We start from the raw sequence: 24,957 nt of genomic DNA, 5'->3' as shown, positions 1-24,957 counted from the left end.
TTTCATACAAAATAAAACTCTAATTAGTGTCCTGAAACTTAATTTTGACTCCACCAGAAGTTTTTGCTAATGAGTAGCACATAGAATTCTAGTCTGTAGAAAATATTGGCTCTGGAAATAACTATGTCAAGTAATAGAGAAAAAACAGCAACAAAAAAAAGCTCTAGCTTTGGGTATTCACAGTTCAGATCAACAATTGACACCAACTTGCATCACACAGAATATGGTTTTTCTTGGGTTCTGAGAGCTCCTTCTCACTAAAGAAACCAAATGTAGAACCAATAACAATGACCATCTCCTGATAAAGACAGCACCTCTACTATGAGGTGGTAAAGTACTGGAGTATTTAACAGTTCTTTTTCTGCAGTGCTGGCAGAAGTCTCTAAAGAAGCAAAGTATTTAATGCTTTGTTGTTTGTTTTTTTTTTTCTCAAAGATCTGAAGGAAGCTATCATGTTTCTTGTGCTGCATGGCTGAAAATAATTTCTGTTGATCATTTCTTTTTCCGTATCAATAAATAACCAAATTCATTTCAGAAAGTGTGCATGATGGAGAGCATGGTGTGGGGTGTGCATCCATTCCTTTCCAACCTTCATACATATTATCCCCTTTAAAGAATCCACATTTTAAAAAAACAAAGCTTATTTCATGTCATTAGCCATCAGTTTGCTGAAGACAAATCTTATCCTGTGTCAAAGCTAACAATAAATATACATTACTAGAAATACACACATCTTACTGTTTAACTGAGTATTTTTTTCCAATGAAATCAAAAAAGTGTCTTTAAAAATGTGTTGTAACATTGGTGTAAGATAGCTCATATAAAAACCCGTAAATGCCAACACAAAACATATTCAACTGTATTGAAATAAACTTAAAAGGAACAAAATTTATTAAGATAGAATTTATTAGTAATGAAATTTTAAAAAATAATATGTTAATCACTGACAGTCTTTAAATCTGCAATGAAGCTGGAAAAGGCTGTTCTGCTACATCTAAAGATGTCTTCTGTGTTATTTTAAGTGTATGTTAGTGTTTTTTATTAGAAAATCTTGTTTTCATATAACACCACAGTGCTTTACGTAGCTTCAACTTGTGTATTATCATTAAAAATATTTAAAATGACATCATATTAATTATATACACTATGTCTTCCTTTTTGTTTGCATTATATTTTCTAGCTTCTGGTTTCAGAAAATTACCATTACTGTTGTTCTTCTCTTTATGAAGTGCATATATTGTAATTTGCAAAATCAAGCAAGGGTGAAAATGTGACTGAAATATAGGAATTTTTTCTAATGAAATATTATTATTGCATTATAAATTATTGATAAAACGCTTCTGAAACTCTTTTCTGACATGTTCATCCTTTTTAGGGAAAATGTCCATTAGAGATATAGCCATTCTGAGAGTATATATAGCTTCAAATGCACATTTTCCAACTGCACTTTTAAAATATATTAAATGTAGTGGATTTTCAAAGCCCATTCTAGAGTCCTTACTATGAAGACATTGCACTGGATTTAACTGTAGAATTGCCTAGTTCAGAAATACAATTTAACCCTTTGTCTTAGATGCTTTTATTACATGACATAGACTTTACATATTTACATAGAACAGATATTTAGAAAGTTTTCGTATGCTACCGTCAAATGTAATAGTAATACTGTGCTTGTCCTCTCTTAAAGTACATAATAAAAAATGTTGCTGTGAATCAATGTTTTAATGTGGAGTTCTAACAGTATTGACTGCAATCTCAGAGTTTCTCTTTCAAATGAAATCATTGACCAGGTGTGCTAAGTGATTTATATCCACCTAAAACTGGTAAACAGTCCTTAAAAATGTCAGTAGTTCCTATCCCTTTGTTAAGCCCAACATGCTGCTAAATGTAGGCATAAAGCTTGGAGGAGGATAGTGGCATTTCATCAAGCATCAGAAAATATAACAGAAAAACTTAACACAACCATGAAACTGCGAATTTAATGACAAATTTTTATCTTAGAATTCTGAGCAGCAACAACATTTTCGTTTATAACAATAGGTATGTAAGATATTTCATGATAAACGATTCACAAAATGGTTTAGACAAAACATTTTTTTACTCCAGATCTGTCTTCTAGTACTTATCTGTTAATATCCTGGACACCAAGGGATCAAGAAAGAAACAGAATGTTATATACCACTACAAAGTAGAAAACAACTACTAAAATAACAAAAAGTTTTTAAAATTACTGTTGCCTTTCAGCTGTTTCTTTTCCTACCTGGCCCATCCCAATCTTCTGTCTCCACTGCAAGCTGCCCTGGTTTCTCTGACTTTGCATCACCATCAGATTCTGGTGCCTCCTGGATGCCTTCCTCATTGCCTGAAAAAAAACAGTAACCCAAGAAATACATTATTGAAATATTTCAAGAACAACTTTCAGTCAGGTTTACTGTAATAACCTAACCACTGCTTACAGGTGCAAATGAAAATATAGACATATGTATAAGTATAAAGGAAATGAATAAAGAATAATTGTATTAGACTCTTCAACATCAGTGAGTTCCCAATGATCCAAACAAGTCCAACGTGTTCATTCCTTCCACTTTTGTGGAAAGGTAAATCTTGGTAATCAGTGTTTACTCCATATGCTTAAAAAACAGAATCATCACTAGCACCTATTCTGCAAACTTAGAAGCTTAAGGACTCTTTAGGTTTGTATGCACAAATGAGAGAAACAAATCAGCTTGTTACACCCCAGCAAGTGAGGTAATTAAGGAAAATAATCTTTTGACTTGAATGTTTTCTTGAATTGACATCTAACTGTTGCTTATGCTTTGCAGATTTATTACACTCTGTGCAAGTATGTGGTCCACTATACATTCTGGCTTTTCTGGCAACTAGTGGGGTATTTAGGGATTTAGAGAATTTTTATCCAAAGGTTTCAAGCTAGCTCTCCTATGACCACTTCTTCCCCATCAGTATAAATCTAAAGAAATATAACATTTCTAACAAATTTTAGAATTTTCACCATCTACCAGAGAGCTTCTTTCGGCCTTCAGGAACTATCGAGTCTGAAGTAAGTACATAGAGCATGCTGAACATTACAGTCTGGTAGATTAGAGATGGCCACCTAATAATTATGTGAAGAATTCTTTGTTGAAAGTGCAGTACTGGCCACAGTAATGTGCTGAATGTTGTGCCAGGCTGCTTATCCCAGCTAGTAATTAAGAACATTTGTAGAACTTCTTTTTACCACTAATTAATCCAAGAAAGCCTTGCATAGAAAGGTATTAGGAAGTGTGTTTAAAAACCAGTTTTATAACAATTCAGAAGCAAACTTTTGAAAAAAAAATTGTGTTCCACATAAAAGTGAACAGCATTAAAAAACAAATTGAAACTGGAAATCAGACTGCTGGTTTATTTAAGAACAGTGAAACAAAGGAAAAAAAATAATAGCAATTAAGTAATAACTTGCAAATTATTTCCACTTATGATAACAACAGCTTTTAATAGCAACATAGGTAGAGAAATGTGATTACAACAAACCATGCCAGATCCCCATACGTTATCCCTGGAGCTATATTTACACGAGATAAGATTGTGACCCAGAGTTTTGAAGTATATGATCATATGCAAGCACTATAAAGTACGAACTTCATGTGTACGTAGCAGCATCTTGTAATAACATATTCTTACTTGCATTCATAAAACAATTTTTCAAATGTAAGAACCTGGTAAACTACTTCTCACATTAATACAATACCATGTTCACTCCAGACTCCAATAACAAACATGAATTCATAAGTATTAAAAAGATACTAAACAACGATTTGTCAATTAAACCAAAACAAATCAAGAATATCTAGCATAATTTTTGTTAAACCCACTGTATAATTTTACACAGACATTTGAAGTTCATGCACTTCAGCTCAATCTGGAGTTATCCTTCAGAAGACAGTCAATAAGGGCTCACATGCTGAAAAAACAAAATCAAGCAATCTTACCAATTTTTTGCTTTCCCCGAGTATTTTGAACTAGCATTTGTGCAGCTAGTTTTCTAGTAAATGCAAGCGCTTTTTTCTTTTTCTTGGTGGACTGAAGAACCTATCATATTTTACATCCATATTTCTACCTTCACAACTATTTACAGCTGTTTATTATTATAGAGACACAAAGGACCATTTAGCCAGAGACAAACCTGAGAAGATCAGCTCCAGTTCTTGCCAAAATGCTACAAAGCATTTCACAGCAAAGACTACACTGACAATGAGTTTCTAACTCAAGCTGTATAATTACCACAGAAAGCAATTCGAATGTTCAAGGGGAATTTTTATACTAAAAAAAATTATTTTCCTCCACTGTAAACAACTCCATATAGACCAAGGAAAAGTAACAACAAACAACAACAAAAAGGTAGAAATAATAACAGTTCCTTTAGATGAAGCTTGAGCACGGAAAATGTTAGCTCCAAAATATAAAAGTTTTTCCAGATGGTAATATATGCAAACCTGGTGTTAGCATGCAAATTTGAGCATTCTTTCAATCAGTGCAACCAACCAGAACATCAAACAAACAAAACTATTAGAATTGAAAGAGAAGTGGGGAAAAACTTACGTGAAAAGATTGGGCTGAAGGGCAAAAGAAGGACAGAGCTACAGCTAAGGTATAGAACCTACTGAACACAGTAATTAAGTATGTGGGAGACGAGGAAAGATCTGAAAATTCATGTTAGCAAATGGCTTAACTTTCCATGAACTTGCTTTTTCAGTGTTTCAAGAAGTATGGTGTTATGTGTTTTCCATAATCAGCTTTTCATGAATTAATGCATGTAATTCTGTGCAAACGGGATAGAACAAAATATGGAGAATTTACATTACGGGAAACTTTATTTTGTATCTATCTGAACTATTTTTTATTATTTGCATCAATACTTTTCTTCTATTCAGCAACTACCAAGCCTACGTGTTACACACCTGAAATATCCCCACACCGGCCTGTACTCCCATACTACTCTCTCCCCATCCTGAAGCAATCTGCTTGTGATACTGACCATCTGGACCTTACTGTGGACTGCAGAATCCATCAGGGAAGAGATTTTAACCCAGGTTCAGCTATGTGTCAAGGTCCAATGAAAATGGCCAGGTCAATATTTTTGGTGCTACAGACTGCAATTTCTAAAATGTCAAAAGGAAGCTTACCGCAAGAGTTAATAACTAACTTGGACAAGAATTAATAACAAAATGCATTTCTTCAGCTTTTTAATTCCATCCCCTTAATGATACCTTAGCAGCTAACATTTTTTTAGCACAAAGGAGTTTATTTCCTAACAGAATTTCTTTTATTTCTATTGTTTAGTCTTTTTGTTCATTCACTGACTATTTTTGAATTTCAATGAAACTATTTTTTAATATTTATTTTAAAACTGATTAAGTTTTTCTCTGTTTTATAGGCATATATTATTATATTAGGCATATATATTATATTATAGGCATAGGCATTTGGATCCTTGACTTTTTTTTCCTTCCATGTCAAAAGCAGAGCTTTATATATACCGCCCACTTTTTTCTCAGGTTTATTTCTTCACTTTGCTCCTCAGTTACATTTAATAAAGCATGTTAGTACCATCAGGATAAATACTCTAAAAGTAAGCAAATCTGCTTCTCCTGAAGTTTCTCCTTATGGCAACTAAGATAAGCAAATGTCATCCATTATAAGAACATTACTGTGGTTAAAAAAAAATATTCACATGACCAAGAATCTATAATAACATATAGTATGTTTATTCAAGGGTCATTTAAGTCTTCTAGAAACCCTGCAACTTGTGATTTTAAAAATGCACTTGGGAAGGATTCCTCTCCTCTGTAGGTAAATGTCCAAAAGCTAAGCTACACCAGGCTAACTGTGGAGGTACTCCAATAGCTAGGGAAGAGAGGAACCTCCACAGTGACTCATCCCATTCTAGAATGCTTCAGATGTGACAACGCTTGGTGATAGCTGACATGAATCATCCTCCAGAACACACAGCTAACTTTAGGAATCTATCTTGAGCCAGCTGAAATCGGGTGAAAGAAAGCTCTGCCTTACAGTTACCTGTGGAATACACAAAGCACGACTTAGAAAAACAAAATGAATTTCATATGCAATCAACTTCAATACTCTAATATGAACATAATTTTCATCCTGACCTTAGCATGTCTTACCAGAATGAATTTGTTAAATTCCTCTTCAAAAAACAGAATCATAGAATCACCAAGGTTGGAAAAGACCTCCAAGATGATCCAGTCCAGCAGTTCACCTGTCACCAGTATTTCCCCACCAAACCATGTCCCTCAGTACAATATCTAAATGTTTCTTGAACACAACACATAAAAAGTTTTTTTGTTTTTTGTTTTTTGTTTTTTTAATGTTGTTTTTAACATCCTCATGCTTACTGAAGAGACACAATTATTCAAAACAGGGTCTACTTCTCTGGAGATATTCAAAACCTGCCTGGACACGTTCCTGTGTGACCTGATCTAGGCGTTCCTTCTCCGGCAGGGGGAGTGGACTAGATGATCTTTCAACGTCTTTTCCAATCCCTGATATGCTGTGATTCTGTAATTTAACACGCTACACCCCTGTAATTCAACGTTGGTCAGGGAATCTGAATACTGTAAAGGAGACATATTACCAGAAACCTGCAAGGGAGAACTCTAACATCTCTGACAATACTGACAAATAGGGAAAAAGTGACTTGAATACTAACCAGTGATTTCACTTTAATCTTTTTAACAAATTAAAGACTTTCCAATTTGGACTTAATCAGCTTGTATCACAAGTTATTGCAGTATTTTACGGAATTACATGGGTTAGCGCTTATTCTCAATCCTGCTGTTTTAATCCATGTGTTTCCTATCAACATTAGGCTCTTACAGAAACTCTAGTATGATATAACTATTGAACTTTCTTGACTAGGAATGTTAACAGCAGCTGTTAGTCATTCCATAATGTATTTTGCAATCATCTAAATCAACCAAGTACTTTAACAATGAACAGTTCAGAACTGACAGATCTACTTTCTTGTTCACAACTGCTTATCGCAGTATAGATATCATATATGTTTGCCAGGTGCTTCCTATAGTTAGGATACCTTCACAGAAGCCGCTTGGAAAAGATAAGGTCATAAAAGAGATGAAAAATGTGCAAGCTTCATACACTCATGGTTTTATCATCAGACAAAATAGCTTTCGGTGAAGGACTGTACCAGTCACAAACAGCACAGTGCAGCTTATGTTAGAGTGAGACAACATTAAAAACTTTGAAATTCTGTTTGTGCCTATTCTTCCTGGTCGCTTAAATGTAAACTTAAATTGGTAACATCCTAATATAGCAGTTCAGAGTGAAAAATCACTTCTCAATTATAATAAATCAATTCAGAAATAAATAGTTATGAAGCCTGCAGCATTTTGTATTGTCAAAAGGAAAATGGGGTTGAATCAAAGACTTTTGATTCACTCACTTTAGGTTTCATTTCAGCAAGGTGTATGACCTAACATACGTCAATGCAACTGCTTACAAAGGTGGAGAGAGGAAGAGACCCTTTTCTCCTTGCTACCACAATCTACAGTGGCAATAATTCCAGATCCTACAGAAAATTTCCAAGACTCCATATGAAGTAGATTGCTGAGCTTCAGAAATTATAAATAAGCATAGAGATTTCATCTTTTCCTATTTGCATTATCACAGTACATACCCAGGAGCAGATACAGAGGTTATACACTCTGATAATCCTGCTCTTGAATCCCCAGAAACACACTGTTTGCAGAGAAACATCGCCAGGAACATCTCAGAAACAACGCTTATGTAACTTTGAAATAAACCACATACAACTTAAAGTACAAATGCAATGTACTTAGTCCATTTAAAGTAAACTCACTTTTTTGGCAGCACACACTATTCTTAAAAACTGCCAATGATATCTAGCAGGACATGGTTGTCCTTCTTGTGAATTAGTTATTTTAAAGGTTTCTGTGTAAATATTTAACAAGCAGCAGTGTTTAATTTTGATGGCAATGCAGGTTTTCAGCAGATAAAATCACACTCGGTATAAAACACAGGTAAATAACATGAAAAAAATCTTCAGAAAGCTTCTGGTATGGGAATATAGCCCTGAGACAAAGACATTAAATAAGTTGGGAGGGATGTTCCCGATTTTGTTGTACTTGGCATCTGGTGTGAGGACAACATAGACAACTATAGTGGCTGTGGTGTCATGAAAAAGCGTATTATTTCACAAGCTTTGTGAAAAAGACTGAGAGAGGGAGGGAGGAGAGAAACTGAAAAAAGTGAGCGAGAGAGAGAAGAAATCTGGTGCTATCAGCATCAGACTTTCCTATCAGTTAGTCTGATGCATATCAGAAATACACACCAAACTCAACTGAGACTCCTTGCTCTACAGTAAGTTTGATCAAAATCTAGCCCCCAGATGATCGATTTGCTGTACCTGAAAAAAATGACACTTGTACATATGTCAATGCACTGAATTTATTTTAGGTTATATTAATCATCTCGATACTTTGCAAAGAACCGTTATTTTCCGTCATGCTGATGAACAATCATATTTTCTCCTGAGGTAAATCTCATTTGACGTAACTGTACGTTTTGAGTTGCCCTAAGCACACTTGAAATAATTTTCACAGTAGACATCAGAAACAATGCACAGTATCTGATTCTAAGTTTTAGGAAAGATCTGTGAACATCCATGTATCAGGGAGTACCTACATGCATACAAGCTGAAAACTCTCCAGAAGAATGCTTTGGAAACTATTTTGATTCATATTAAAATTTTCACTTTAGCAAAATGACATCTTGACACAATGACATCTTGGCACTGTGATTATGTTTAAAAACAGCATCAATTATTTAAAACCATTTCAGCTACTGCACTTTACTCACAGGATAAGACACAGCTGTGCAGTTCAACGAGGCTTAGCCTGACCTTCCTATTTCTCGAAGTGTTTTGACATGTTCTCATCATCATATTGTTTGCTTTTGAAGTCCTCTCAAGACAAGGATCATCATTCAGATGTATTTCTTGCAGAAAATTGAAGTGTTCCTGCATATTGTTTCTCAGACTTTCTTCCAACTGATTAATTTTATATTAATTTTTAAGGGAGCAGCTCCTGTGGCAACAGTACTACAAAAGAGTATCACTCAAATGGATGACCTAAAAATTTCTAGAGATTTAAAAGGAAAAAGAATGTTTTCCATCTTCTCGGTATTTCACCACTGAAACTGTAACCACACGCACACTCAGACGTATTCAAATACCACCCTGTGGCTCAAACACACATAGCTCTAAACACTAGGCACTATCCAGCAGAGCATAATTTTAAAGACACTTAGATGCCCCAAAGACTGCTGCTCAGTATAATTTTCAAAAATTATGAAATTCATAGTCCACGAACTTCTATAACACCCTGAAACAGAACACAGAAAAGATTTCAGAGAGACTCCAGCAAGTTGCAATCTGTAAATTTGAAGATTCTTTAGGATGTTCATATTTTGACTTAATTAACAAATCTACTCCTCCCCCACTACACAAATATTGTCTCCTACAAGAATTCTTCATCCAGCTATGCAATTCTCATTTTATAAAATGCGCTGAAATTTATTATTGTATACATCTCATCATTTGCTTTCCACACACATGGCTCCATAAGCAACGTACATGTTTTTATAGAGCGAAATTTTAATTTGTCTTGGTATAAGTAGTTCAATGTTTTTATTTGAAATAGTCAGTATTACAGGTGCTTCAAAAACTGCCAACCACTACAGCTGTATTTCTGTTTAATGCAGCATTACACATTGTTTCAAAAGCAGCCTAGCCTGCCACAAGTCAAACCAAAGAAGAAGCATTTACTAATAATCATTAAGTCTTTCTTTTCTAGAATCTACCAGTAATATTTTCTCCAAACAATATTTATCCAATGATGTCAAAATGCAGAATTGGCTTCATTATTTTTTCTGATCCAACAAGAGGTGAATTACTGCTGACATCCCCATTCCCCATTTACAGCACATATACTGTGAGCAGCTCTGCTTTTTAGACCTGGCTATACAATGATTTTTCAGTGGTTGTCTAAGAACATTTGAAAAGTATTCAGAAATACTGCGTCAAGAACACCATATTGTAAGAAAAAGGCAAAACAGACCTTCATTATAAATAAAATTAGTAACAGATGTATACTACACATGAACTAAGAACATGCAGTGAAATCTGTCATTTGTTCATTTCATATTTTAAAGAAGATTACCCCTATTAATATGCAATTCATATTCTGTCAAATTTGAGCTCTAATTTAAGTCAATGGAAGTTCAAGTTTTGTGACTTTCCAGAAAGGGGACACTACACTACGTGTTGTAACCAAATAATCCCTCTCCTCACAGCCGCGATAGAATTCACAATTCCATTGTTCTTAAGAACACCAAAATATGCTGACTGAAAAGGCTGTAGTTGCTTTGATAAACTGCTTAAAGTTGAGTAAGCTGTTTAAGTGTTTCACTTTATAATTCTGTACAGTTAAAATAATGTTTTCTATTTGGTTCTATCTGTTTACTTCTTGAGATATAGCTTGCTAGTTTCTTTTTCAGATGCAGTTTTCTGCTTGATGAACAATCATTTCTTCCCTCAGTTAAAAGAAGAATTTGTTTGTCTAACTTGGGCCAAATTTTTATTCTAATAAAGTTGATGTTAATACTGATACGGATTTCAATTGGGTTGAAAAACAGCCCTAGAGGTTTACACATGGGTTAGCAGTAAACAGAAAAGTGTATATGATAGGCAGTCTCGTAGATGCTACTCTGAACGCCTTTCCATGCTTTCAAGTGAATGGTGAAAAAAATAACTCCAAACTTTTGGGATATCTTACTTCTCTTCCAAAAATAAAAGAGGTAGTCTCTGAGCTCAAGCCACCAGAAAAAAAAAATGAGATAGTACAAGAAGCAGAGCACAAGGCAAATCTTGATGTTCAGAAGAGAAAGAATTCCTTTCATCCTGTAAAAATCCGATCTAATTACGATTTGGCATCTCAAAGGTTATTATCAGAGAGCCCCCATCCCCTTCTTTCACATTCAGCATCTGCCAAAAAGTACAGCAGATGCACAAGACCAAAACAAAGCAAAAAATACGTGTGGCGTTTCCGTGGAATGAGATATAGATAAACATATAGGAACCCTCACTCTGAAGAACACGAGAATGCAAACACAGGTTCACAAGCACACACAAGTCAGTCAGAAGCAATGTGTATTTTTGGAAGGAGTGAGCACTGTGAGGTGTTGCACTGATTCTCGTTATCCTAGGAGATGAAAATACACCATCACACATACCTGCCCTCTCTCATCTCTGCTTACCAAAAATAATCAATATGCTTTTCATTTCCTGGGCCAGTCTACATTAAAAAAAAATGTAATGAATTAAAATAAATAAATAATTTTTAAAAAGGGATATGAGCTCCAGGAAAAAAGAAGCATAGGAAAAGATAATGTCAGACATGGGATGGGAGAGCAAGGGGGGGTTTCTGGTGCCAAGCAAAGCCGAGGGCTGTGCAATCACCTGTATCAGTGCTCTATCAGTGTCTACACTCCATCCAAATCCAGAGAAAACAAGGAGTCAAAGATTCAGGTCAATAAGCTTATAGGCGATTTGCACAAACAGCTCCTCCAGCAAGGTAAAAAACAATGTCATATTGGCTTTTCTATTCCTTCTCTTTGAACTCCCTGGTCCAAACACACCCTGGAAATGTCAGTGTTATATGCAAGAATTTAAAGAGCTGAGCTTCTTAATCCCGTTAAGAAATAAGAACAAAGTTGCCTGTAAAGATCTCCTTATTGAGCTCAAAGTGATTATAGTATAGCTGCCTTATGCTGATCCTACTTCCACTTGCTATAGGAAAAGAGGTAGAAATTTGTCATGAAATCCATTACTGAAAAGGAAAAAAAAAGTTATTGATTAAAAAGGTTTCTGGGGAAAAAAAAAAATAAATAAAGAGGTTATAAATCTACTTTCTGATCCAAATATAGGAAGCATATTGCAGGCCACTACATGAGTGATATGACAAGTATTTACACAGATGCACACAAGCATACGAACAATGTCCAAAGGAAATAGGGGCAGACAGAAACCATTTTTAGAATGTTAAGAGTTTGGCTAGTGCTATAGACGCTAGCATGATAGCTTGTGCACACAAAGTATGAACAGAAAGATTAATGTACAGAAGAACTTTGTATGTGCTTTTTCTTATATGGTGATCACACTGCAGCTATTTCCCCGAATCTGAAGTCTGACTGCACAATCAGGTCACATGGTTTAATGTAAAAACATCCAGTCCTAAATTGGTCTGGCAGCCTAGTGACAAAATACTGTGCATGCGCAGAAAACTTGGTCCTGAGCTCATCCCCTCCATCCCAAACAGAATATGAGATTAAAGCAGAAGGTCCATAGTCAGTACTCAGAGTCCTATACATTCCCCAAGTTCTCGCCAAAATCTGTCTGTGAGAGTTTCAGGGGGCACTGGATTCCCCTCACCATCTTCTCTTTTGTCACAAATAAAGGCAAGCAATGTATCAGGATATACATTCACACATCAACACTCTAATTAGCTATGGGCATAAGCAGCAGTTTGTCCTACAGAACCTTCAAGCACTGCATCATGAAACAATCCATCCTCATCAACTCTGCTGCACAGGTTTTTATGAGCACAGCATGCAGCCTCTTTTTCACTGCTGGCAAAAATGCACAGCTAATGGTGGTGACTATGTTGAAAAATAGCATTTTGTCACTGAGAATTTGCTCTATCACACAGTATTATTGTGTTCTTTCAATCCACTGTAGGTTCCATGGAAATAAATAGGAGGCATTACTTTCAGAGCAACCTACGTATATATGTATATTCTGCTGTTTGCTTCTTTTTCCCAAAAGCAGCCCCACATTTTGTCTCTGTTACAGTCCTTCCTCCATTTTCTTCTCTTGCCAAATTCTTTCTCTGAACACAGCTACTTAACCATCTACTAATCTCAAGTGATCTTTCTCACTGCTCAAGATAACTTTTCCCTTGAAAGTTAATCCCTCACTGAACACTTCTGCTAAGGAATTGTAATTTGTCAGAAGGAATTGTTATTTGTTTATCCAGATCTCACCCTTAAGAAGTGGGCAGGGCTCCTATTGTTTTTGCTGCTTACAAAGAGGAAGAGGCGTCACACCTATATGAGTAATATGAGTATGACAAACTTACAAAGTAACTGATGGGAAAAAACATTTTATATTTGACCTGAGGGTACCTAGCTAGGATGATAGCAATCCGAGAGTAAAAAGCCACTGATAAACTACTTCACAGTCCAAAGGAACTCGATTTAGTACTATGCTTTTTGTCTCATGATCTCTAACTTCTTGCCTTTTGTACTGCTCTACTGTTTACTCCTTTCTTGTATCTCCCCTCCTGTTTTCATTAGTTCTATCATGAATCCAGTTCACTTCTCTTCTCTTAGTACCACCTTATTCTCCCATTCCTAGCTATAAGAGCCTATCATCCCATCTATCACTCCTGCACAGGAGACAGGCTGCTCTCTCCTTATCTAGAGTATCTTTGCCTAAATATAGTACACACCCTGAGGCTAATTTCATGCATCTTCTAGATCTGATACAGATTCTGACTCTAGATTCTGACTCTTGGACACTGCAGAGAAAGAAATCTTCAGGAACAGAGATTCCAGGATGATACAGACTTTGTGTGGGCAGCATCATCAGATACCCTCTTTATCTGAAGTGTAGGCATTGCATAAACAGTAATTTTCAAAGACCCCACACTGACAAAATGCAATTCATCTTCAGCAGTGCTAAGTCCCACTACATTTTTAGTTTCTACTCCAAAGAGTAAAAACATTGGAGTTTTCTAATCTAAGTGCACTATGACTACTCATGACTACTTTATCATGTCTTTCAAAAATATTCTTTCTCCTAGTCCATCAAAATAGAAAACAAATCAGATCTTAAACCCCATTTTAAACAATGTCATCTTCTAAAATATTCACTCTTCAATGTGAAACTTCATCCAAAAGGATGAAAATTCACTGCTTCAAGCTTAAAGTTATACCTGATAAACAGTAGGTTGCTAGTGTTCATTTTTGCTTTTAGTATTTAAATACTGTACACTTCTTCACATTTAAGTGTACATGTAGAAATACAGGAACAATTATTCACATGTAGCAAATCAAACTGTTTTTTTGTAGGGTTGCTAAAGTGGTGATGGCAGTAGAATATTCCAGATTCCTTACTGCAAAAGCCAGTAATTAACAAAAGGAAAAGAGAAAAACAATAGTCAGAAGTCCTAACTTGGAAAACAGAGAAGTTGTAAAATGACATGTAGTTCAATCAGTGTGATTAATTTGCTTCACACTTTGCAGAGGCTTTTGCCTTTGCTTTCTAATTCTGGCAACTATTCTGCTGAATCAATTTCACAAACCCAAATTAATAAGGTGGGAATGACAAGTATGGCTTTATAAAGGTTAGTTGTTTGCAATTTAGGCAATAAAAGACTGCTCTCTGCTTATAATAAAATCAGACAAAGTTTAACAAGAAAATCTCTTCAGTCAGAAAGCCAAAGATATCATGTTGTGAACCTGTACATCTACTTTCATTCACCTGAATGGGTAGTTTGGTAAATTTCTACTTTCAGTACTCTGTTTTTCCAGTTAAAAGCCTTTGTTCTCAGACAATGTTTGCATTTAGACAGCTGGGGAAGCATGAAAAACATCCCATGGGTGAGCCTTGCAGGCACCTCCTCCTCAGCAGTGGCGCCGTTTGTTGCCCACATCTCCAGATTCCTGCAGGAATCCTCCTCAGTTCATCTGCCCTCTATGAAGAAATCACAGGGGATGGAAACGGGGAGCTGGGACTGATGAACATTGAACAAATTCTCCCTGCTTTCTAAAATCTTTATGGTCCACACCAGCAAGAGAAGAATGCAGAGACAGCACTGAGGACTCCCAAGCACATCCCTTTATTTTCTGCGGAGGAAGCATGAGGAGACACAGACCCACATTTATTTTCCCTCCTTTGAAGATATCTGTTTTACAGGATGTTGATACCATCAAAGAGTGAAATACACATTAGGAAGTCGGCCCTCAAAAAAGAAATTAAAATATATTTGTTTGCTCTCCACTCTCTAACCTATTAGATACATACTATCATTTTCAAGTTGCTACTCATAATGTTAAAGAAAAAAGAGTTTTTAGAAAGAAGAAACTACTGATGACGTTAAAGAAAAATTAATTTTTGGAAAAGTAAGTTGATTTCTTATTTCAGCTTTTAATTTCAATACTGAAGCATTAAAAGAAAGCTTATAAATGATTCCTAGATCATCACAGGAATCATGAGAATTAGTCTCATGCTTAATATTTACTGTTTAATACAGCCACAAAAGAACCAAAGAAAGGAAACAACGTAAATTTATTCTCTTTCCAGATCAGTTTTGTCTACTTGCATTTTGTCCTCAAAAAGACGTACATGGCCACATAATAACAGTAACTCAGATGCAACACGGCAGAAGCAGGGCGTTCACCAGAAGCCGACATATTCTTAAAAACAATACATTTCTCATCTCCCATTCCATCCTTTTCCAGGGATATTTTCAACTTACTTCAAAGTGGGAATTTCTGTCACGCTGCCTCAGCTGGAAGTAGATTAGGGGTTTTATGTGCCCCTTCATCCTCAGAAATTTCCTTTTCAACTTTTCTTCTGCAGCAGTTGCAGTGGATAGGTTTAAGATTCTTTTATAACTACAACACACTTGAAAAAAGAACTGCTGGGCAATCAAAAGGTATTCAGCTTGAAGAATCAACAGATGTCCTTAATAAAATATATGATAATTAAGATTCAGGTTTAAGTGTATTCCCACTCTATTCCTGATCTTGTTCAATACAATGCCTTGGATTCAGCGTTTTCCTTGAAAGCTTCATTGAAGGAAAGAATATTTGAAGAATACTTGTAAAGATTACTTGAAATTCAACACAAATTTGCAATAATGATTGCTATGAAGAAAGAAAGAACGCATTTTTCTGAATTTCACCTAAGAGTAATTCCATTAGTAGTCTCTGAAAATACAGCAAGCAGCACAGAGAAATAACTGAATCAAATTGTTATGAACTGAGAGTAGTGCTCAGTCTTCCACTACTAATATAGGGAATTTAAGAGATGTTGGTATAACGATTATGCAAATAGTTATTTAAACTAGTAATGCCAGTAACAGGAGTAGTTCTCTTATTCAGCTAAACAAAATGGTATCTGTTATTACACCATTTAACTTCCCCTGTTTGTAAAGCATATACATTCTATTTATTAATTCTATTTATATTCTGGTCACCCACACTTTAGAGTAAGCTTTGTAGCAGCTACAGTAAACTATGGACTCAACTCCTTTAATTCTTAGGATCTCTTCTTACTGAGTATCAGAAGCCACTAGTGCAAAAAGCACAAGGTCTTTTTAGAAGTTTGTATACTACATTAGAGGACATGTAGAAAATACGTGATGACATCTTCCCTGCAGATGAAAGACTATAAAGACTATAGGAAGGACTAATGTCTAGTAGTCAAATATGATTCTTCAAATAGATTAATTTTACTTTGTCCACAACAGCTAAAAATAATAGGTATTAAAAAACAAAACAAACAAACAAAACAAAACAAAACAAAACAAAAAAAACATAGGAGCATATTAACCTATCATGAGAAAATATATGTCAATATCTGGAAAAGAAAGGAAATACAGAGAAACCATTGATATCCAACTGCCTGAGGGTGGCTAAGAAGAACATGACCACAACAATTCCAGCTATTTGGTAGGCATCCTTACCTGCAGAAGACAAACAACAAAGCAATCAAGTGGAAATGTGGCAGGAAGAAGTTTGAATCAATGTTCTCTGTAAGAGTACATGGCAGTGTGCTTTTTCTGTCAGCTGAGTTGGAAACAGCACAGCTTTGCAGACTGAACGTTGGGTAAGTATAAGCCGGTGTGGCTTATGCTAAAATACAAGTATCTTCAATAATTTGCAAGTAACTAATGCATCAAAAAGGCATCTGCAACTTTAAAAGTTATCCTTTCACAAATCACTACTTTTCTACCATGCATAATAAGTTCTATAATAAGCTCTATTTTAATCCTAGAATCTACAGGCACAATCTGTTTTTCTAGCAATGTTTCCTAGGCAAAGGAGCAATGAACAGACATGCTGCATTGCTAGCTTCATATCTGATAATAAGTGACTTCTGAGGCCTGTTCTCTACAGTTAAATACATAGAAAATAACATTCTTGGAGGAAAACATTAAAAGCGAGACGATTCACCTCCCTGCAAAGTAAATCTTCCATCACATTTAAATATTTACCCCTCAGCAGGCTAAACTCCACAAGTCACTATTTTCCTGTCTTTTCATACATTTTAAACCAAAAAAATCTTTTTGACCAATTGGACACAGTTCTGCCAGAATTCCCTCAAGAGGTGGGCTACAGTGATTACCTTTATTACAAAAGTATTCCACTTCTTCACAGCTCAGATTTTCAGGCTCAAACTCTGTAGAAAAGCTTTCCTCCAATGGAAAGTCTTCTTTTGAGACAGTATCATTTTCCTCAGACAGGCACTCTTCTTCTTCATCCTCAATGGCATCCTCGAGGGGCCCTTTAAAAAGAATCAGGAACACTGTGGCAAAACCATCTAAAAGGACAACGTGAAATAAAACCTTAGCAAACTTATAACTGATGGTCTTTATCTAGTTCTTCCTTCCACTTGCTGGGTTCAGCATTTATGAGAATTGACCAAATAATAGTTAATGGGAATTGAAATTAGAAGTGACTGTTTTCCTAAGCAAGGACTTCAAATCAGAATATGCGAAGTGTTATTAACAATATGTATTAATAATGCTCACACATGTCTTTTTTCATTATTCATCAGGCTGCAGTATTAACAGCAGACAGTTTTAACAATGGAAATCAAAGCTGCATTTGTAAAACCATGTAAGCAGTGAAGAGCCTTCTCTTGTTGTTTGTAAGTCATTGTTTTTTGATGCTGAATTACAGTACTTAATAGGCTCCCTTCACAAGCCTCACTTCCAGAGTTAGCAGAACTGACGATAGCAAATTAATACAAAGTATTGATACTATCAACTTCAGCTTCGCCTGTTTTCCTTCAAGAAGCACCTGACGGAGTTTAAAAAGAATTTCATATTCCCTGCGTACATTCATTTGCAACACTCTGTAATAGTCTACCAGTCACTGGGCAGGACTCGGACAAACGCTGCAATTCACTTTACAGAAACACCCGGTGTGCTGCTCTACACTGAAGGGCAACACTGGCACACAGCAGCCCTAGGAGCAGAGCGTGAGCCTGAACGCAACACAGCAGCCTGAGGTCTCAGACTCTGCTAGTTACTGAGACATCCCATTCCTACAGAGCCTCCTGAAGAGCCATGTCTGACAGGTCTGTATCACATAACACCCTGGTTGCCAGCCGGAATGTATTCGAAAATTAAAATTTCTTCCTTCTTATACGCAGTTAACAGTCATTGGTTAATAGCAACTATTTCCTAAATTCATCTCACGTGCAGGTGTAGAATTTGCCCACAGATTTAAGTAGAGATTTGAAATAATTGAACATATTTTAATTTAACTAAGATTTTATTAAATGTCAGTATGTTTCAAAATCCATCTTAAGACTGGATTTCAAAAGAGGGATTTCATTATACATGGTTGAGGCTTGAAAAAAAATTACTTATTTCCCTCTCCAATGAAAGCACAGCCTCATTTATAATTGACTGTGTATTTCTTCCTTGAAATGAAAGCTAGCTGGCTAATGAAAAAAAATGTAATTTGTATTTATATGATAGTTTTCCGGTATTAAATACACTATTCCTATATAATCTATCACGCTGAGATACAATACATAAATGATTCTGTTGCACTCGATGAAAAAGGAGGGATAAATTTTTAAAAGAAATCAAACATTGACTACAGTCTAATTTTATGTAATTTATTAGTAACCAGGGACTACCTACATTTATTAAAACAGCAAAATTCACTTTAGACTATGTTGTCCAATTCTTGCTTCAGAGGAATATGATGGTTACCTTTTATTGAAATTGATTGAGATTCCCAGCTGGCATTCCATTAATTAATATAGCTTACTACCTTCCACGGAAATATGACTATTTATGCCAGCTGAGAATCTGACCAAATGAACCCACTTATGTGGACTCATACTCACCAATGCAAGTCATCATTCAACAATATATCTCCTAGAATAAGGGGCTATTATTATGGCTGAAGAAATAAAGATTCTCACCGTCAAAGTATCCATTACTGTTAATTGCTCTTTCTAGCCATGTTGGGAAAAAGTCCGGCACTTGAATATGCACATGGAATGAAGAGTGGCTATCACAGTGTACGGAACTGAGAACAAAGCAGGAGCACATGCTGGAAGAGCCATGAGCAATGCACCGCATTTAATATGGGCAGTTTAGGCACCTCACATGTATCCAGTTCCATTTCAGATATGAAAGCATAAGGGTTTCTCAAATAGCTATCAAAAATACCTCCCAGATCTCATGACTTTATTAATGTGTGACAATGTTGAGCCATTTATTGGCGTGTACTCCTGGTAGCATCTAAATAAGTAAACTAGAAATGAGAAACACAGTGAAACAAACAAATAAGCCCTTTTAGGGAAATGGCAATTTCTGCCAGGTATATTCCTTCAAAAATTGTTCACACAAAAATGGGGAAAAGATGTAAGCTTCATTTTTGTGTTTATAAAGCATGACCTTCACACTTCAGTTAAAGCTGACCTCCCCCTGAAAGACTGGTTCTTTGTCATTTGACTTTTTCCAATTCGCGCCTTCTAAAAGTCTGAATAAGTATGTGCAAGCAATCCAGTTGGCACGTGTGTAAGGCATTCCAGTGTGTTCCCAGATGTTAAACTAGTTTGCTTGCTCAGGTCACTCAGTCAGCAAGCTAACAACTGAGAACTGCACACTGACCAAGAGTATGACAGAAGTTCAGTGTGTGTGCTTTCATTTGCATCAGCCATGGAAACACACATCTTAGAATTTCCACTGACATTGTCTCTAAGAAAGCAAAAAGGGAACAAAGGACAAACCTACTCAAAGCTTCAAAAACTTGCCTAGTTTGGTTTTTCAAACCAATCTCAGACTAAAGAAATTCTTGGCAAATGCTCTCATAAATAAATCCTAGATTTGAATAGGTACTTAACATTTTCTAATGTTAAATCTTTTAGCATTTGCAAGCACAAATGTAAATTTTGTCACATCTCAATAAGATCAGATGAATGCATCCACCTATACCAGGTTTTACTCTGCATATGGCAGCCCATGTGCACAAATAGTGATGTCTACCCAGTACTGTACGGGCAGCAATTAGAGCTTTTCATAAGAGCTGCTCAGCAGCTGACATCAGATGCTGCATTATGAAAAGCAGCAAGACTTGCTGCAATCAAGGGATCAGTGCAGAAATATTTTTCTAGGTTTCATGTTGCTGCTGCCTTGTCTAACTCACACATTCTGTCTTATTCCTGCTGAGTTGCCTTCTATCTTGTAATTAACGCAGCTCATGCTCAGACCTATAAACTGATGACTTCTATAGAACTAACTGAAGGAAAAGCCATTATTCTACATGACTAAGATCAGACCACAAGGAAAATAGCAAAATTAAGTACTTCTTGGTTGTTAGTTCATGTAAACTGCAATATTTATGCCTGATTTCTGCAGTTATCATTATCACTCAAACACAAAAGTGGGTTAAAGAGAACAGTAAAATCAAAAGCCACCTGCCAGTCAATATAAACAGATTAAACTTTCCATTCTTGACTATTCCAACTAATTATTTGCACATAAACAGACACTAAATTTGAATAAAAATTAATAGAATCTCACAGTAAAAATTTACTGGAACTACATGTTTCTGACTAATGCAAACACAAAGTTTGCATGCTTATGTCTACCTTATTTGGCCATGTGTTTCAATCAGGATCTGCCTGCTATCTGTACATCAAATCAGCAAAGCATCAACTTCTTCTCTGGTTCAAAAACATAAAAGCGAGTTTTCAAAGTTACTAACACTTTTCTCTAGAGGACAATCTATGCAGTGCCTGCTCAACTTCTTGACTGACATAAAATATTTAAAAATATGGAGTTATGTAGGAAAATAGCTTTTAAAAATACCAGATTCTTTTTCAGCTGTTCCCTCTGATACTGTTGGTTTCTGTCCAGTTGTTATAGTGTTGGTCTACTACCTGCCAAATACAGCTTGATCAGTTACTTTAGTGCAGTACTTTACCTTCTGTATTTTTTTTTAATTGTTGATTTAATTTAATACTTTTATATCCATTACTTATACTGACCACATTATTAAGTACATATGGCATGCATGTACTATAACTGCTTTAATTTAAGCTGGAACATGTTAAAGGTATCATCCCTGTTCTGCTGAAAAATGCTGATTAAGTCTGTCACTACAACAAAACACTGCCATGATGAGAGAGCAATGCAAATCCAAATAATTCCTGCCACTGAAATGTATCTGAGTCTCACAATGATCTGACAGTCAACAGCTCTAAGATAAAACAGTACAATTTCAAACTGGGATGATGTAAGAGTTTAGGGGAGCAATTAATTGCAGAGAGATCATCAAAATGCTTTTCTTCAGTTCTCATTTCGATGATTCTTCTCCTGCTAGTGGTTAGACAAAAAATTAGATGTTATGTAAGGAGAGGTGAATCTGAAATGCTTCAGATTAGTTACATACATGATAAACAGTTAAGAATTTCCAAAGGCACTACATAAAAAGCTTCATTTCTAATCCTAGTTAGGGCTTCTGAAGGCAAGTGAAGTTTCCTCTACTTCATTCTGTATGTCTTAAAATCCTGAGAAAACTGTTCCTTTATGAAACAAGCAATTACATGTATTGTACACAACATTGGAGATCCTGAGGGGTTTAGTCATTCATTTCTTCCCTTGTTATTTACACTATTAATATTTATTTCTGTTATAGTATTTTTTACCCAAATAAAACCGATGAACAAGAGGCAGCAGAAAACTGTACAATTAGAGGAGCAATGTAGGAATGAATGTGGTAGAAATATGTATGGCTTAGTGAGCACAGTAGTCTGCTTGAAGAAATCATCACATATAATTTGATACAAATAACAATATCTACTGCAGAGAGGCTGACGAGCGAACTGCATGTGCCTTCATGGAGAAAATTACTTCTGATTGAGGCCACTTGGCAGCGCAGTGTGGGGAAATCTGAACGGCAGCTCCCTAATTTGTAGCAGATTTGCTGATGCTCAAGCACATATTTTTTTTAGGACTATTAATGTATTAAACACCTACAAAAATCTTTCTTAAATAATCATACAGATGTAAACATATATTTATGAATGCAGAAAGATAGCTTGCTATGTGGCAATCTTAACACAACAGAAAACAGATGCTACCTCAACACTTAGAAGGATGAGCCACAATTAACAAAAAAAACAATACAAAAAACAACACTGTAAGCATTTTTAATAACAGGGGAAAATGTGAGAACGGAGCACCAAGAGTTTACATTCACCTAACAAAAGAACATATTGCTACACTAATAATTCCTCCAAACACAAATTTGAGCTTCAGACCAGCTGAGGATGTTAGCTCACACAGCAATGCAGAACTTCAGTTTTACTGCACTCTAACCCTAACAAAATAATTGAAATTCAATATCACTAAACTAGGGAAGTTGTGTAATCATTTCTCATAGTTGAATTCATCAGAATTCTCCGTAAATGAAACCACTTAAATGCATGCTCAAATTAAGCACATGCTTTCCTATTCATTGCTTTGTGCTTAAAATGCTTGTACCCTACTGTGGGAAAATTTCATTGGAATAATTATCTCATGAAAATGTTAAGTGGTTAGTTTCCTTCCCACCTACTAGAATTCTCCTGTGCTCCCAGAGCAGCAACACAAATCAGTGCTCTTAACAAATTAAGAATGCTTCAGAAAGCCTACAATACTTGACAGTGAGTGGCTGGGGAGAGGTTAATGAGGGTAATTAGTAGTAGTAGCATTAAATAATAACAACTCTGATAAATCAGAGAGGCTTGAAATTCACTGGATCGACATCATGCATTTTGCATGTTCTGTGCAATCCATCCAGTATTTCCTTGGAAAACATGCTGCCACACGCAGATTATTCTCAGCTTACTGTAACACCCAGGTATGCAGTGCTCTATGACTACAAACAGAGGGCAAAGCTGCAGAAAAATCAATCCATTTCTTTCCTCTTTCTACAAGAACATTTTCTTCCAAATACAAATAGCGACATAAGAAAACGATAAGGCAAACACTTCATATTGATTTGTATGCTGAAGACAAGTAAGGATCGTTTAAAAAAAAATCAGTCAGGAATACTGAGAATAAAGAGGGTTCCATGTATTCCATTTAAAATATGGCAGCAAGACTGACATTTCACGGAAGTTCAGATTTCCATGCAGGGCTTCTTAGCTTCATTCTCAGGCTCTAGTTAACTCAGTAGAGTTGTTTTCTACACTGTACTTTCAGAACATCCTAGAGACAAGTTTATCAGCAACCTGAACAACCCCAACAGCAACAGAAACAATTTAACAGCTTCTTTTGAGGAAGAAGTTTTTATAAGCCACTACCCAAAATGTCCTCCCAAGCTCCGCTCTGGGAAGCTGCCTTTCTCTTGCATTCCACAGGATTCTTTTAGTGTACAGGCTCAAATATTTCAGACCCACAGTGAAGACATGGGCCAATAAAATAAGGGAGAGGAATATGTGGTGATGTAACTGTAACACATTTTCAGTAGGATTGCCAGATATACTCAGTCACTGAGATTTTCAGGAGAAACTCCAGTGGTAGATACAGAGATGAACTGTAGAAATGGAAGCACACAACAATTCTCCGGATCAAGTAATAAAAGGCAACAAAATGATAATAAAAGTTTTCCTGCTGAATTAGTTGCCCCCTCCCTGCCCCTGCTACATGACTCCACGACTGTCCACTCGTGGCTTTCAGTTGACAACAGTCCCCATTTTCATTGTAAAAATTCTACCTCTCCCTTCTTCCTGTGAGAATTGAAAGTATTTTCCTTATGTAATTTCAGGAAAATTGAAAGGGCCAAGAGAGGTGTCTAAACACACTTCTGTTCAATGTTACATGGCAATACCTCAACTTGACAAACTGACTGCTGCAGGAATAGTTTAAAATACAAGCATGCTGTTGGCAGTAGGTGACTGAAGAACAAACTGGCAGATCAGTTTAGAAAAAAATGTAAATATACTTCTTAAGAAAGCAAATACTTGTCAAACCACTCCCACCTTTACATAAATGCTTCTCTCTTTACTGAGTTCTCTATTTAACTTAACTAAGTTATGTTGGTAATTCATGTCACATTTTTTAAGCCATCTCAAGAGAGGCACCACTACCTGTGCATGATGAACCTCTCCAGTCTGTTATGTAAATTGGCTGAACTTCAAAAGTTTTTTCCAGATTGGAAGATTGCATCAATTTGTGAACTGTTCATTACATTTTAATTGTGGCATCCTAGCAGAATGAACCATTTCTCACCTTCACACTGGTAGAAACTTTATGAGCATGATTTAACGATGGATTTAATAGAAAAAGGAATGGAAAAGAGCTGCTCTTTGGACAGTATAAATCCACATCGACCTGATGTAATTGAGCTTAACAGCAAGAATAAAGTATATTTCTGTGGTAAAAAGAAAAAAAGAAAAAGAAAAAAAATTGAGGTTTTTTTTAAATGCACAAGTTCTTCCTGCTGCCACTCACTTTTAACATAAGTTGCATCAGGGGATCTGGCGAGAAGGAAACATTTTTATTAATTTTCCCCTTATCTATAAGAAGAATGCTGTTT

General features: G+C 35.8%; 1 long non-coding RNA gene across 1 annotated transcript; it reads right to left on the bottom strand.

Moving 5' to 3' along the window:
• Positions 1–954: 954 nt before the first annotated feature.
• Positions 955–17,687, bottom strand: LOC104910429. The gene is made up of 3 exons (XR_793065.2): positions 17,531–17,687; positions 2,261–2,362; positions 955–2,137 (listed from the first exon to the last, which is right to left on the bottom strand). It is a non-coding gene; the product is annotated as an uncharacterized LOC104910429 (long non-coding RNA).
• Between the last annotated feature and the right edge of the window lie 7,270 nt (positions 17,688–24,957).

The sequence above is a fragment of the Meleagris gallopavo genome, chromosome 3 (assembly GCF_000146605.3).
Source record: "Meleagris gallopavo isolate NT-WF06-2002-E0010 breed Aviagen turkey brand Nicholas breeding stock chromosome 3, Turkey_5.1, whole genome shotgun sequence".
NCBI classification, from domain to species: Eukaryota; Metazoa; Chordata; class Aves; order Galliformes; family Phasianidae; genus Meleagris; species Meleagris gallopavo.
The sequence above is the reverse complement of the archived record's forward strand: the minus strand, read 5'-3'. Positions and strand labels throughout refer to the sequence as shown.